General features: G+C 38.2%; 2 long non-coding RNA genes across 2 annotated transcripts; one reads left to right on the top strand and one right to left on the bottom strand.

The window, feature by feature from the left end:
• Positions 1-170: 170 nt before the first annotated feature.
• Positions 171-4,674, bottom strand: LOC133522103 (uncharacterized). Its single transcript, XR_009800001.1, has 3 exons — positions 4,191-4,674; positions 3,430-3,592; positions 171-617 (listed from the first exon to the last, which is right to left on the bottom strand). It is a non-coding gene; the product is annotated as an uncharacterized LOC133522103 (long non-coding RNA).
• An 806-nt stretch (positions 4,675-5,480) lies between these two features.
• On the top strand, positions 5,481-12,312 carry LOC133522099 (uncharacterized). Its single transcript, XR_009799999.1, has 3 exons — positions 5,481-5,961; positions 6,559-6,721; positions 9,540-12,312. It is a non-coding gene; the product is annotated as an uncharacterized LOC133522099 (long non-coding RNA).
• The last annotated feature ends 1,444 nt before the right edge of the window (positions 12,313-13,756 follow it).

Below are 13,756 nucleotides of genomic sequence, written 5' to 3'. Positions count from 1 at the left end.
TTATGAAACTCATGAACTTTCCTTTTTCATATTTTACTGACAGGTTTTAAAAATGTAGTGCAATTTCCTTTACCAACGTATTTTCACGAAAACGTACGAACGTGTCATGCTTTTTCGGTCATTCAGTACAATAAGTATTGAGGTTGACTGAAGTAGCATGACGAATAGCAACGTTCCGAGAAAATACGAAAAATAAATAAACAAGTATTAAAGGGATATTCTTACACAAATTGAATAATTCCCACATAGAAAACTTCCATGACTCAGCTACAAATATCTGTACTCATCACTAAAATAAATTCCGTTACCGCGAGATTCGAACCCAGGATCATCGGCTTCATAAGCAGGATCACTACCTACTAGGCCAGAGTGGTCGTCAAAATGGTAAAGGATTATGCACTACACCTGTAATCTACCCCGTGAACTTGAGGAATACCTCGGGCAACAAGATTAGTATTATATCTATCATTTTTTAGCGACGTCATGCACGCCTTATAACTATTCGCATCTTCCCCTGCAACTGGCGAGAGACACGAAGACGTCAGACGTCCGAGGCGCGCGTCGCGCGTCCGGCGCCGGCGACCCAGCAGACTCATTCTGGCTGCCTGTATCAGCTCCTGAAATTTGAGATTTATTTTCATTAGAAACGTTGTTTAAAGTGATTTTATCTGTGCAACATGAACTTTAATTTACTTTCATAACTATACATTACAATTGACTAATATGTGTCACTATAGGTGAGCGTCAGGATGGCGGGTTGAGCTATGAAATCTTGTCATTGTACCTACCGCACTAAAATATGCAGTTATATTGCACATTCAGTGTACCTCTGTAAACCTTTAATAGAATAAATAAATATTATAGGACATTCTTACACAAATTGACTAAGTCCCACGGTAAGCCAAGCAGGCTTGTGTTATGGGTACTCAGACAACGAAATCAGTACATCTATTCCTAAAACGACCTAGGCTTAAAAAAGGGTACGAAACCCCATACAATGGATTTCGGATATAATATAACGACGATGAAGGGACCACCGAAATTTCGTCGTTATAATCGTAAGTAGTAATAGCCAAAGGTAAAGAGATACAAACAATATATATATATATATTTATATTTATATTTTCGTTCATGTCGTCTCAGATATGGGTGAATATGGTATCGATGCATTCAGTGTAATGCCCTGAACACATTGACATATATCTAAGGACGGGCCTTAATGGTAAGAATGGGGTCAGTAAAGCGGTGTCACGCACACGAATTCGAGCCCATCGTACAGTCTACCGCCAGAACGCCAATTGTTGATGAGTTCGCATCACATGCGCGATTGGTCGCGACTAGTTGCGTTAGACTGCAGGATTGGCTCGTGAGTGACACCACTAAACTAGCACCATTCTTAGTGCCCGTAAGGCCCGTCCTTAGATATATGTCAATGCCTGAACACAAATATACGAGATGACAAGCGCGAAGTGGTGGGGGTAGTTGCTGTGACGTCATAAAGTCGGCAGTACAAACTTTTATTTTATTTTCCTTTAAGCATACCATGTGAGGTACCAAATAACAGGGCTTTGTGATTAGATAACAAATATATAACATACTGTAACTTTTTCAATACTTGCTCTAACAAATTAGTTGAAAACTTTCAACAATTTTGGCCATTTGGCGTAGACATTAGCTGAGCCACTTTCCCTTTCAATTAGTTGTAAGCATTATTGTGTACTTTTATTATGTACCTATGTTTAAACTTTTTGAATAAACGTCTTTATTATTTTTATTATTAGGGTGCCTTTCGACGAGAGATGTGCTATGCTATGTTTTCAATCATACATTTGAAACGTAGCTGCAGCTGGAGCTGCGTTTCAAATGTATGATAACATAGCATAGCAAGTATGGCACATCTCTGGTCGAAAGGCACCCTTAATCTCTTTATTTATTTTGGGTCTTAGGTTAGACATTTTATAATATGATTATACATAAAAGTAAAATACAAAAAACCATACAAAAAGAATACAAAAATACGTATAAACACATTATAAAAACTTAACCTAGGGTGCCGCCAGTAGCGGGGCAGGGCCCAAGCTGCCGGTGGTCATGGCCGCAGAGAGAGGAACCGCCGGACTATCCGCGCCGTGTCCAAGATCATCGCCTTCTGCATCTGACCCTTGATACAACCACCTAGCGAGAGTCTCTCAAGGTGTTGATCGAGACTCTTTGCTATGCGACTGTTAATATCCTCTTTATAATGATAAAAAATAATTAACCAGATTTATCAAAAAATATTAATATTAAACTGCAACACAAAAAACCCGACTGTTCACATATATTTTTGAAAGAACATTTTACTAGGTAACTTTCATTTGGTCCCCATATTGCTATGGTAAGACCCCCCCCCCCCGTTTTTTCATTAGCGGGCGCCATTTTGAAAATGTATATAGCCTGTCACTAACAAAATTCTGACGAATTCAACCAGAACTCATATATCAAAAACCGTCCAGCCGTTTGAGCTGTAGGGCGTGCCAAATAAATAAACATAATTATAGACATACCCGCGCTCGAAAGACGTTACCCTCTTTCTGATGCAGTCGGGTAAAAATACTATTTTGTTACTGAAAACATATTTTTACCCGACTGTGTCAGGAGGAGGGTAATGTTTTACGAGCGTGGGTATGTATATAATAACCCCTACCACTTTCGCCGCTGTCATCTCATATATTTGTGTTCAGGGAATTACACTGAATGTATCAATACCATATTCACTCATATCCGAGACAACATGAGTGAAAATCGATTTCCAGAAGACTTTTTGTTTGCTGGCAGGCGTCCATAGGCTATGGTGACTGCTTACCATCAGGTGGGCCGTATGCTTGTTTGCCACCGATGTGGTATATAAAAAAAACCTGCATTTGTTTTGAGTCTATATCTCATTTCACGGAGAGGTACACAGGTTTCTATAAAATGTACACTGAAGTACAAAGAAGGTTTAACATGTTTATTTAATATTTTATTGAAATTGCTGACATCCACCTGCCATTTGACACTCACCAGTGTTGACCTCAGCATTGTTTTTTAAGATTAGAATTTTTCGAACCTACAAATTATTTTAATTGAGGTAATCTAAAAAACCTCAAACTGAGGAAATCTGAAAAAGGCGGACTATAATTATTTAAATTAATTAAGGTACATGTGTGGAAGACTGCCTGTCAGGTAACAATGTTGTTACATGACCATTGTAAATTATCATATCATGCATTATAATTAGAGAATATATATTTTCTGAAAGTGTTATGTTTCTTTGTATTAAGGGGATCCACCAACATATGCATCCTTTTGTAGTTTTGCTCTTAAGATTGAGTTTTTGATGGTGTATGACCCATTGACCAATGACCCAGTCCCTGTTTTTCAGATAAACAGCTGTCTTAATGGACTCACCCTAATATATTTTGCAGAAACCTGCACCTTGTAGCATACACCTTGCTTTCTCAGCCAATCTCCATATAACCAAGATATTCTATTGAACAAATGGCCCATGTCACTGCTGGATTCAATCTGTGCTCTTCATAATCTACATACTGCTGTATTTCCCTCATGTAGTCTGCAAAAAAATTAAGTGAGTGTGGGGTAAAACCAAAGCCTGCTAACTTTGACAGCAACAAGTCATTATCAACCAGATCTAGTGTCTTTAAAGTCAAAGTAACCATTATCAGTTTGACTCCTGCTACCCACTATACATATTATCTGCACTACGTGACTAAGAAGATTGCTGGCCGAACTTCTTGTCGTTCGAAAGTCGAAACCCTCTGCCTTATCTCCTGATCCACCTATCAGTACTGGTTATCACTCAAGTAATTTTATAAATTTCTAGGAATACTTTTAGCTTGAAACAGAGGTGCAATAGCGGCTCCGCCAGCACAATTCTACAGTCCTTAAATACGCACGAGGGAATACCATCCGGACCAGAAGATTTTTTTGGCTTGAAGTTGTTGAAGGGCTCGTCGCACGTCTTGTATATCTAGCCTGTCATAACCTGAACCCCTACAGCGCTCTTCTCGGTGCCCGCTGCGACTATTGCGGGCTGCGGCGCTTACCTCCAACTTTCCACACCTTCACACTGTATACAGAGTGAAAAAACCTAGCAAATTCACTACTTGTTTACCGGACAAAGGTTCCATTAAATAATATTTTTTCCGTACCTCTACTGTTTCTTTTAGAGTTCATATAGTTCCAAAACGATTTAGGTTCTCTTGCCATATGATTTCATGCATACATTACAAGTATTAGAGCTCTTGAAAACCATACATTAAAAATAAAAAGATGATAACAAAGCGTAATGTAAACCAACACGTGTCAACACTGTCAATATCATTGAAAGATGTCACTAGAAAAAACCGATTATTTTTAAACTGTCAAGAGCTCATGTCAGAACGTCCCTACTAATTTTGACAGCTGTCTTAAAAAAAAAAATGTCTCTGGTTTTTGGCTTCCAATTATTGGGATGTACATTATTGGGTCGAGCATTCTCGACCCGTACCAATAATGCGCAGCCCGATAATTGAAAGCCAAGGGACTCAGATTAGTGGACGCGAATTATAGGGTCGTACATTATTGCCCTGTGAAAAGAGTGGCTTCGTATTATCGCCCCGGACCGAACTTGCACAGCCCGAGAATGCTCAACCCAGGAATGTACAGCCCAATAATTGGCGTCCATGATGGACGCCAATTATTGGGCTGTACATTCCTGGGTTGTGCATTATTTGGCTGTGCATTAGTGGCTCCCTTGTAATAGCACAGACTATATAAATTGTAATGAATGAATGTATTAAATGATGAACGATAATCACAATGCGAATGATTTGCAGTGTTGCTATAAAATAAATATTTCCCCGCATAATTTCACAAAAAAAAATACACATTGATTGTGTGAAATCGTTATTATGGACAAAAAAAATGTTACATTTTCGTTTTATAATTAAATAATACTGTGAAGTCTAGTAATTCTAGCTGTCAATCAAAATAAATAACAAGGGCTAACTCATTGAATAGTCATAAAATACCTTATTTTTTGGGAGAATATTATATTGTGGCAACATCAAACTTTTTTAAGCTATTTAAGACGCATTTTTAAACGTTGGTTAATGTTTAGACGAGGAATACACGATTTAGTCCAAAGCAAACATTCTTTCTCACGTTGTTACTTTTCTTATACAAAGAACGAGCGAGACCACTATAGGACGAAATAAAAATTACTTATCGTGCAGAGTAGTTTTAAGTACCGAAAGACATCGAACAGGGGCCATCCCTACGGTGAATGTGAGAGAATGAGAAAATGGTGCATTCGTCGATCAAACCGGGCCACACATCCGAAGCCAGAAATTAAATTGGGAGCCACTAATGCACAGCCAAATAATGCACAACCCAGGAATGTACAGCCCAATAATTGGCGTCCATCATGGACGCCAATTATTGGGCTGTACATTCCTGGGTTGAGCATTCTCGGGCTGTGCAAGTTCGGTCCGGGGCGATAATACGAAGCCACTCTTTTCACAGGGCAATAATGTACGACCCTATAATTCGCGTCCACTAATCTGAGTCCCTTGGCTTTCAATTATCGGGCTGCGCATTATTGGTACGGGTCGAGAATGCTCGACCCAATAATGTACATCCCAATAATTGGAAGCCAAAAACCAGAGACATTTTTTTTTTTAAGACAGCTGTCAAAATTAGTAGGGACGTTCTGACATGAGCTCTTGACAGTTTAAAAATAATCGGTTTTTTCTAGTGACATCTTTCAATGATATTGACAGTGTTGACACGTGTTGGTTTACATTACGCTTTGTTATCATCTTTTTATTTTTAATGTATGGTTTTCAAGAGCTCTAATACTTGTAATGTATGCATGAAATCATATGGCAAGAGAACCTAAATCGTTTTGGAACTATATGAACTCTAAAAGAAACAGTAGAGGTACGGAAAAAATATTATTTAATGGAACCTTTGTCCGGTAAACAAGTAGTGAATTTGCTAGGTTTTTTCACTCTGTATACAGTGTGAAGGTGTGGAAAGTTGGAGGTAAGCGCCGCAGCCCGCAATAGTCGCAGCGGGCACCGAGAAGAGCGCTGTAGGGGTTCAGGTTATGACAGGCTAGATATACAAGACGTGCGACGAGCCCTTCAACAACTTCAAGCCAAAAAATCTTCTGGTCCGGATGGTATTCCCTCGTGCGTATTTAAGGACTGTAGAATTGTGCTGGCGGAGCCGCTATTGCACCTCTGTTTCAAGCTAAAAGTATTCCTAGAAATTTATAAAATTACTTGAGTGATAACCAGTACTGATAGGTGGATCAGGAGATAAGGCAGAGGGTTTCGACTTTCGAACGACAAGAAGTTCGGCCAGCAATCTTCTTAGTCACGTAGTGCAGATAATATGTATAGTGGGTAGCAGGAGTCAAACTGATAATGGTTACTTTGACTTTAAAGACACTAGATCTGGTTGATAATGACTTGTTGCTGTCAAAGTTAGCAGGCTTTGGTTTTACCCCACACTCACTTAATTTTTTTGCAGACTACATGAGGGAAATACAGCAGTATGTAGATTATGAAGAGCACAGATTGAATCCAGCAGTGACATGGGCCATTTGTTCAATAGAATATCTTGGTTATATGGAGATTGGCTGAGAAAGCAAGGTGTATGCTACAAGGTGCAGGTTTCTGCAAAATATATTAGGGTGAGTCCATTAAGACAGCTGTTTATCTGAAAAACAGGGACTGGGTCATTGGTCAATGGGTCATACACCATCAAAAACTCAATCTTAAGAGCAAAACTACAAAAGGATGCATATGTTGGTGGATCCCCTTAATACAAAGAAACATAACACTTTCAGAAAATATATATTCTCTAATTATAATGCATGATATGATAAATTTACAATGGTCATGTAACAACATTGTTACCTGACAGGCAGTCTTCCACACATGTACCTTAATTAATTTAAATAATTATAGTCCGCCTTTTTCAGATTTCCTCAGTTTGAGGTTTTTTAGATTACCTCAATTAAAATAATTTGTAGGTTCGAAAAATTCTAATCTTAAAAAACAATGCTGAGGTCAACACTGGTGAGTGTCAAATGGCAGGTGGATGTCAGCAATTTCAATAAAATATTAAATAAACATGTTAAACCTTCTTTGTACTTCAGTGTACATTTTATAGAAACCTGTGTACCTCTCCGTGAAATGAGATATAGACTCAAAACAAATGCAGGTTTTTTTTATATACCACATCGGTGGCAAACAAGCATACGGCCCACCTGATGGTAAGCAGTCACCATAGCCTATGGACGCCTGCCAGCAAACAAAAAGTCTTCTGGAAATCGATTTTCACTCATGTTGTCTCGGATATGAGTGAATATGGTATTGATACATTCAGTGTAATTCCCTGAACACAAATATATGAGATGACAGCGGCGAAAGTGGTAGGGGTTATTATATACATACCCACGCTCGTAAAACATTACCCTCCTCCTGACACAGTCGGGTAAAAATATGTTTTCAGTAACAAAATAGTATTTTTACCCGACTGCATCAGAAAGAGGGTAACGTCTTTCGAGCGCGGGTATGTCTATAATTATGTTTATTTATTTGGCACGCCCTACAGCTCAAACGGCTGGACGGTTTTTGATATATGAGTTCTGGTTGAATTCGTCAGAATTTTCTTAGTGACAGGCTATATACATTTTCAAAATGGCGCCCGCTAATGAAAAAACGGGGGGGGGGGGTCTTACCATAGCAATATGGGTACCAAATGAAAGTTACCTAGTAAAATGTTCTTTCAAAAATATATGTGAACAGTCGGGTTTTTTGTGTTGCAGTTTAATATTAATATTTTTTGATAAATCTGGTTAATTATTTTTTATCATTATAAAGAGGATATTAACAGTCGCATAGCAAAGAGTCTCGATCAACACCTTGAGAGACTCTCGCTAGGTGGTTGTATCAAGGGTCAGATGCAGAAGGCGATGATCTTGGACACGGCGCGGATAGTCCGGCGGTTCCTCTCTCTGCGGCCATGACCACCGGCAGCTTGGGCCCTGCCCCGCTACTGGCGGCACCCTAGGTTAAGTTTTTTATAATGTGTTTATACGTATTTTTGTATTCTTTTTGTATGGTTTTTTGTATTTTACTTTTATGTATAATCATATTATAAAATGTCTAACCTAAGACCCAAAATAAATAAAGAGATTAAGGGTGCCTTTCGACCAGAGATGTGCCATACTTGCTATGCTATGTTATCATACATTTGAAACGCAGCTCCAGCTGCAGCTACGTTTCAAATGTATGATTGAAAACATAGCATAGCACATCTCTCGTCGAAAGGCACCCTAATAATAAAAATAATAAAGACGTTTATTCAAAAAGTTTAAACATAGGTACATAATAAAAGTACACAATAATGCTTACAAACTAATTGAAAGGGAAAGTGGCTCAGCTAATGTCTACGCCAAATGGCCAAAATTGTTGAAAGTTTTCAACTAATTTGTTAGAGCAAGTATTGAAAAAGTTACAGTATGTTATATATTTGTTATCTAATCACAAAGCCCTGTTATTTGGTACCTCACATGGTATGCTTAAAGGAAAATAAAATAAAAGTTTGTACTGCCGACTTTATGACGTCACAGCAACTACCCCCACCACTTCGCGCTTGTCATCTCGTATATTTGTGTTCAGGCATTGACATATATCTAAGGACGGGCCTTACGGGCACTAAGAATGGTGCTAGTTTAGTGGTGTCACTCACGAGCCAATCCTGCAGTCTAACGCAACTAGTCGCGACCAATCGCGCATGTGATGCGAACTCATCAACAATTGGCGTTCTGGCGGTAGACTGTACGATGGGCTCGAATTCGTGTGCGTGACACCGCTTTACTGACCCCATTCTTACCATTAAGGCCCGTCCTTAGATATATGTCAATGTGTTCAGGGCATTACACTGAATGCATCGATACCATATTCACCCATATCTGAGACGACATGAACGAAAATATAAATATATATATATATATATATATATTGTTTGTATCTCTTTACCTTTGGCTATTACTACTTACGATTATAACGACGAAATTTCGGTGGTCCCTTCATCGTCGTTATATTATATCCGAAATCCATTGTATGGGGTTTCGTACCCTTTTTTAAGCCTAGGTCGTTTTAGGAATAGATGTACTGATTTCGTTGTCTGAGTACCCATAACACAAGCCTGCTTGGCTTACCGTGGGACTTAGTCAATTTGTGTAAGAATGTCCCTATAATATTTATTTATTCTATTAAAGGTTTACAGAGGTACACTGAATGTGCAATATAACTGCATATTTTAGTGCGGTAGGTACAATGACAAGATTTCATAGCTCAACCCGCCATCCTGACGCTCACCTATAGTGACACATATTAGTCAATTGTAATGTATAGTTATGAAAGTAAATTAAAGTTCATGTTGCACAGATAAAATCACTTTAAACAACGTTTCTAATGAAAATAAATCTCAAATTTCAGGAGCTGATACAGGCAGCCAGAATGAGTCTGCTGGGTCGCCGGCGCCGGACGCGCGACGCGCGCCTCGGACGTCTGACGTCTTCGTGTCTCTCGCCAGTTGCAGGGGAAGATGCGAATAGTTATAAAGGCGTGCATGACGTCGCTAAAAAATGATAGATATAATACTAATCTTGTTGCCCGAGGTATTCCTCAAGTTCACGGGGTAGATTACAGGTGTAGTGCATAATCCTTTACCATTTTGACGACCACTCTGGCCTAGTAGGTAGTGATCCTGCTTATGAAGCCGATGATCCTGGGTTCGAATCTCGCGGTAACGGAATTTATTTTAGTGATGAGTACAGATATTTGTAGCTGAGTCATGGAAGTTTTCTATGTGGGAATTATTCAATTTGTGTAAGAATATCCCTTTAATACTTGTTTATTTATTTTTCGTATTTTCTCGGAAACGTTGCTATTCGTCATGCTACTTCAGTCAACCTCAATACTTATTGTACTGAATGACCGAAAAAGCATGACACGTTCGTACGTTTTCGTGAAAATACGTTGGTAAAGGAAATTGCACTACATTTTTAAAACCTGTCAGTAAAATATGAAAAAGGAAAGTTCATGAGTTTCATAATTTTCTTTCCTCCAACAGCTTCCCATGGAGCAAATGTAAACCTTTTGTGCATGTCAATAGTTCTCAAATGGAATTGGTATAAGTCATAATATAATCGTAGATCAAAATTAGTACATTACGATATACTCGTATAAGGAGTGTACCGAAAAAAACTGTAAACTTCAAATGAAAAAAAAACTGATGCAGTTGAGAACAAATTAAGTTTTTTAGAATAACTACAATAAAAAGCGACTTTTAATTTAGATAATTGTCACTTTTTTTTATTTGTTCTGTAGGAGTGATAGGCAGCTTGTTCCTAGCGCATTCAGTGGCAGCTTTTTACGGACCCGTTTTTCATATTTGCCTGCATCACCCCGTCACCTGCTGGAATTGTTAATGTTTTTTGGCTGTTTCATTCTTCTCTTTTAATACACTTTTGATTTGAGCCCAATAATAGTTGATAGAACGGCACTGCAGGACGTTTGGAGCTCGTACTCTATTCTATGTCAACTGCCAAATGCGATTTTTGTAGGAAGGAAATTGTATGATTTTCGATTTGGCCTAGAATGATTATTATTCCAAGATTAATAATTCTGGTTTTACGCTGTTCGACTTTACACCGGCAAATAAAAGAGATGCCTAAAAATATTAATCAACATCTCCAGAAATAATCATTTTCTAAAAATGCAACATTTTAAAATAAATTTAAGAAAGAGATCAACATTTAAACACACTTTTAGTGCTTTATAGGTTTCTAGAACATATAAGTCATTAAGTTACATTCTTATTTTGGTAAAAAAAATAGCAAAAACGTCTCAGAAAAAATTAAAATAATCATGTCCAAAAATTGCCAATTTTTGAGTTACTAATTTACTTAAACTTTAAAACTGAAAAAAAAAATACTTAAAAACATATTTTTTGTGCTTTTAACCTAGGTATGAGATACTTGCAACATAATCATTCTTACTCTGTCAATAAGAAATTTATACCTCTAATTAATTTTGAACCTACGAAAGTCTGACATCTTATTTTCACATTTATAAGCGAATTTGTTAATTAATTGTACTTAATGTTAAGTTTGTGTTAAATGTATTACTGTAAAGTTGTCCATTAGGTGAAATATATGTGAAAGTCGCTTCTAACAGAATACGCAAACGTGGAGTCACGGGACAGGCTTAGCCTAGTGTGACCCACAAAATTTATGTAATTTTATCTGATTTTTAAAAATAAAATTTTACTTTACAATCTGTACCTTTTTAGGGTTCCGTAGTCAACTAGGAACCCTTATAGTATCGCCATGTCCGTCTGTCTGTCTGCACCGGAAAGCTACCTATGTTTTTATAATAATTATCTGGTGCTTTATTTCATGCATGGTGTGAAATAATTTATTTTAAATACAGTCAAATTACGGGCATCTTACCAGTCTACCATAGGGCAAATCTGAAATGGGTCAAGGTCGGTGCAGTGACAAAAAAAAACATTTTACCTCCTTTTCTACATAATTAGGCGTAGTTCGCTGTCTTTTGTATGTTTCGAGTTTGCAATATTCTTACCCCCGGAGTTACACACAATGTTTTTCATCACACTTGCGAAGAAAAAAAAACAAAATTTTAAGCGAAATAATTCTTAAATACGGTGACATATCATACATTCGTCCGATTTCTTGGAAGGTGAGGCAACGAAGGCACAGACCTATTCGGCATTCAGCCACGATTGAAAATTAAGTAAAAATATTTTTATCGGATGTTAAAATAATCAAATTAAATTAAATTATAAACGTCAGTATTTTAAAAGTAAAACTCATTTAGGCTACTTGGTTTGTATGAATAAGTGACATAATTAAAGAAAAAAGCTATAACTCCCTAGGGAGTTATAGCTTTTTTTTCACAATCCATAAATCCCGCGGCAACAAAGTAGGCCTTTGTCCTTCAGCACACCTGCATGAAATAAGATCTTTTTCGAGCAAGTGTGATGAAAAGATTATTGTTGATTTTGGATTTCATACAATGGAATTAAAAAGACAGCGGCCTACGCCTAATTATGTAGAAAATGAAGAACCAATGAGAAATGATTTTATTATAAATTTGTATTAATGTATGTGTCATTACATAAAATTTACTTAATAACTATGTATTTCATATTTATTATAAATATATTACAAGGCGTTGTACCTTTGTCGATGTTTCACTTATATGCCCACCAATATAGCCTAATGTAGATTACCACTGCAAAGCCAGGAAGGCTAATCTTTAACACGTTGGCTGCCATAAACATCACCGGTGGGATCACGTAATCTTCTCTGGCCAGCTCTCTGGCTGTGTCGCTATGACCATCACCGGTGGAATCGAAAGCTTGTTACTTACATCTTTATTAACCTCAGTAATAGTCCGATGCTGGGAACACGAAAATTGTATGGGGCACGGGAGGAACACTTTCGGTGAAGTATGGTGGGCAGCCAACGTGTTAATACTTCGTTTATTTTTGGTAGGCTTAATTTGGCTGCCCTTTTTAGGGTACCTTCCACGTACCTACCGTAATAGGGGACTACTACGTAAAAACCGTATGTAAAATAAAAGGTAAAAAAGACCTATTAGTATACCAGAGAGCCTACGCGAACCACGTTCGACGTGTTGCCACTCTGTCGCACTTGTTAGTTCTTTCTTAAGTGTGACAGGGAGGCAACACGAACGCGCCCTAGCGCCCGCACGGTAGGCCCTCAAGTGTAACTGGGTCGCAGCTGAATTTTGTCCATAATGGCGGTGAATACTGAATACTTCATCAAATCATCATAAGAAGCCTGTCGAAGAGCCCTTGCTCTTTCCATACTCTTGGACGTAGCCATGTGCAAGAGTATGGAATAACAAACACTTTACGAAAAAGACTAAAATGACTGTCTACCAAACTTGTGTCTTGAGCATACTCTTGTAGGGGGCTGAAAACTGGACGTCGTACGCTATATAAAAAGAGAAAGATCCCCGCATTTTGCGAATTTCGATTTTCGCGGTAGGCCCCCAGGAACAAAGACGGAATTTACACCTGCCACGTGCGCTGCCTAGGTACGTAGTGAGTAGGTACGTATGGTATACTAAACATAAACATAACGTGGAAAGACAGGGTTACTGGGTACCAACGAAAGTGTACTGGAGATAGCTCAACTTCCTAATATCACCGCGCTTATGATCTGAGACCACGCTACTCAAACAAAAACGCTTGCGGTGGCTAGGGCATGTGTAACGAATGGACAGTGGCGACAGCGACAGTGCTGATTAGGCTAGCGCAACGTAGGACGCCATTGCTCCGCTTTAACCCATAATAGACTGCGTAAAGCGTGATGTGTCGGTTTAAAACGGAGTTTTGTTTCAAAAAGTATTTTATCTTAAAAAGTATTTAGAAGATACCTATCTAGTATTTCAAATACCATTTCCAGAGGTAGGTATCTTAAATTGTATCATTGATGTAAGTATAATTAACTGGATTCACTATCAGCCGGAAAAAATGGCCCCACAAAAGTAATGCTCGAACGGCTCGAGCACGAGTTTTGCTCCCAGTCTCATTTCGGCGGTCGACACGACAACTGTCAAACATGACGAAATGTTCTGTAAAAAAAACCGGCCAAGAG

Source organism: Cydia pomonella, chromosome 10 (genome assembly GCF_033807575.1).
Source record: "Cydia pomonella isolate Wapato2018A chromosome 10, ilCydPomo1, whole genome shotgun sequence".
NCBI lineage: Eukaryota > Metazoa > Arthropoda > Insecta > Lepidoptera > Tortricidae > Cydia > Cydia pomonella.
This window is presented reverse-complemented; position numbering and strand designations above follow the sequence as displayed.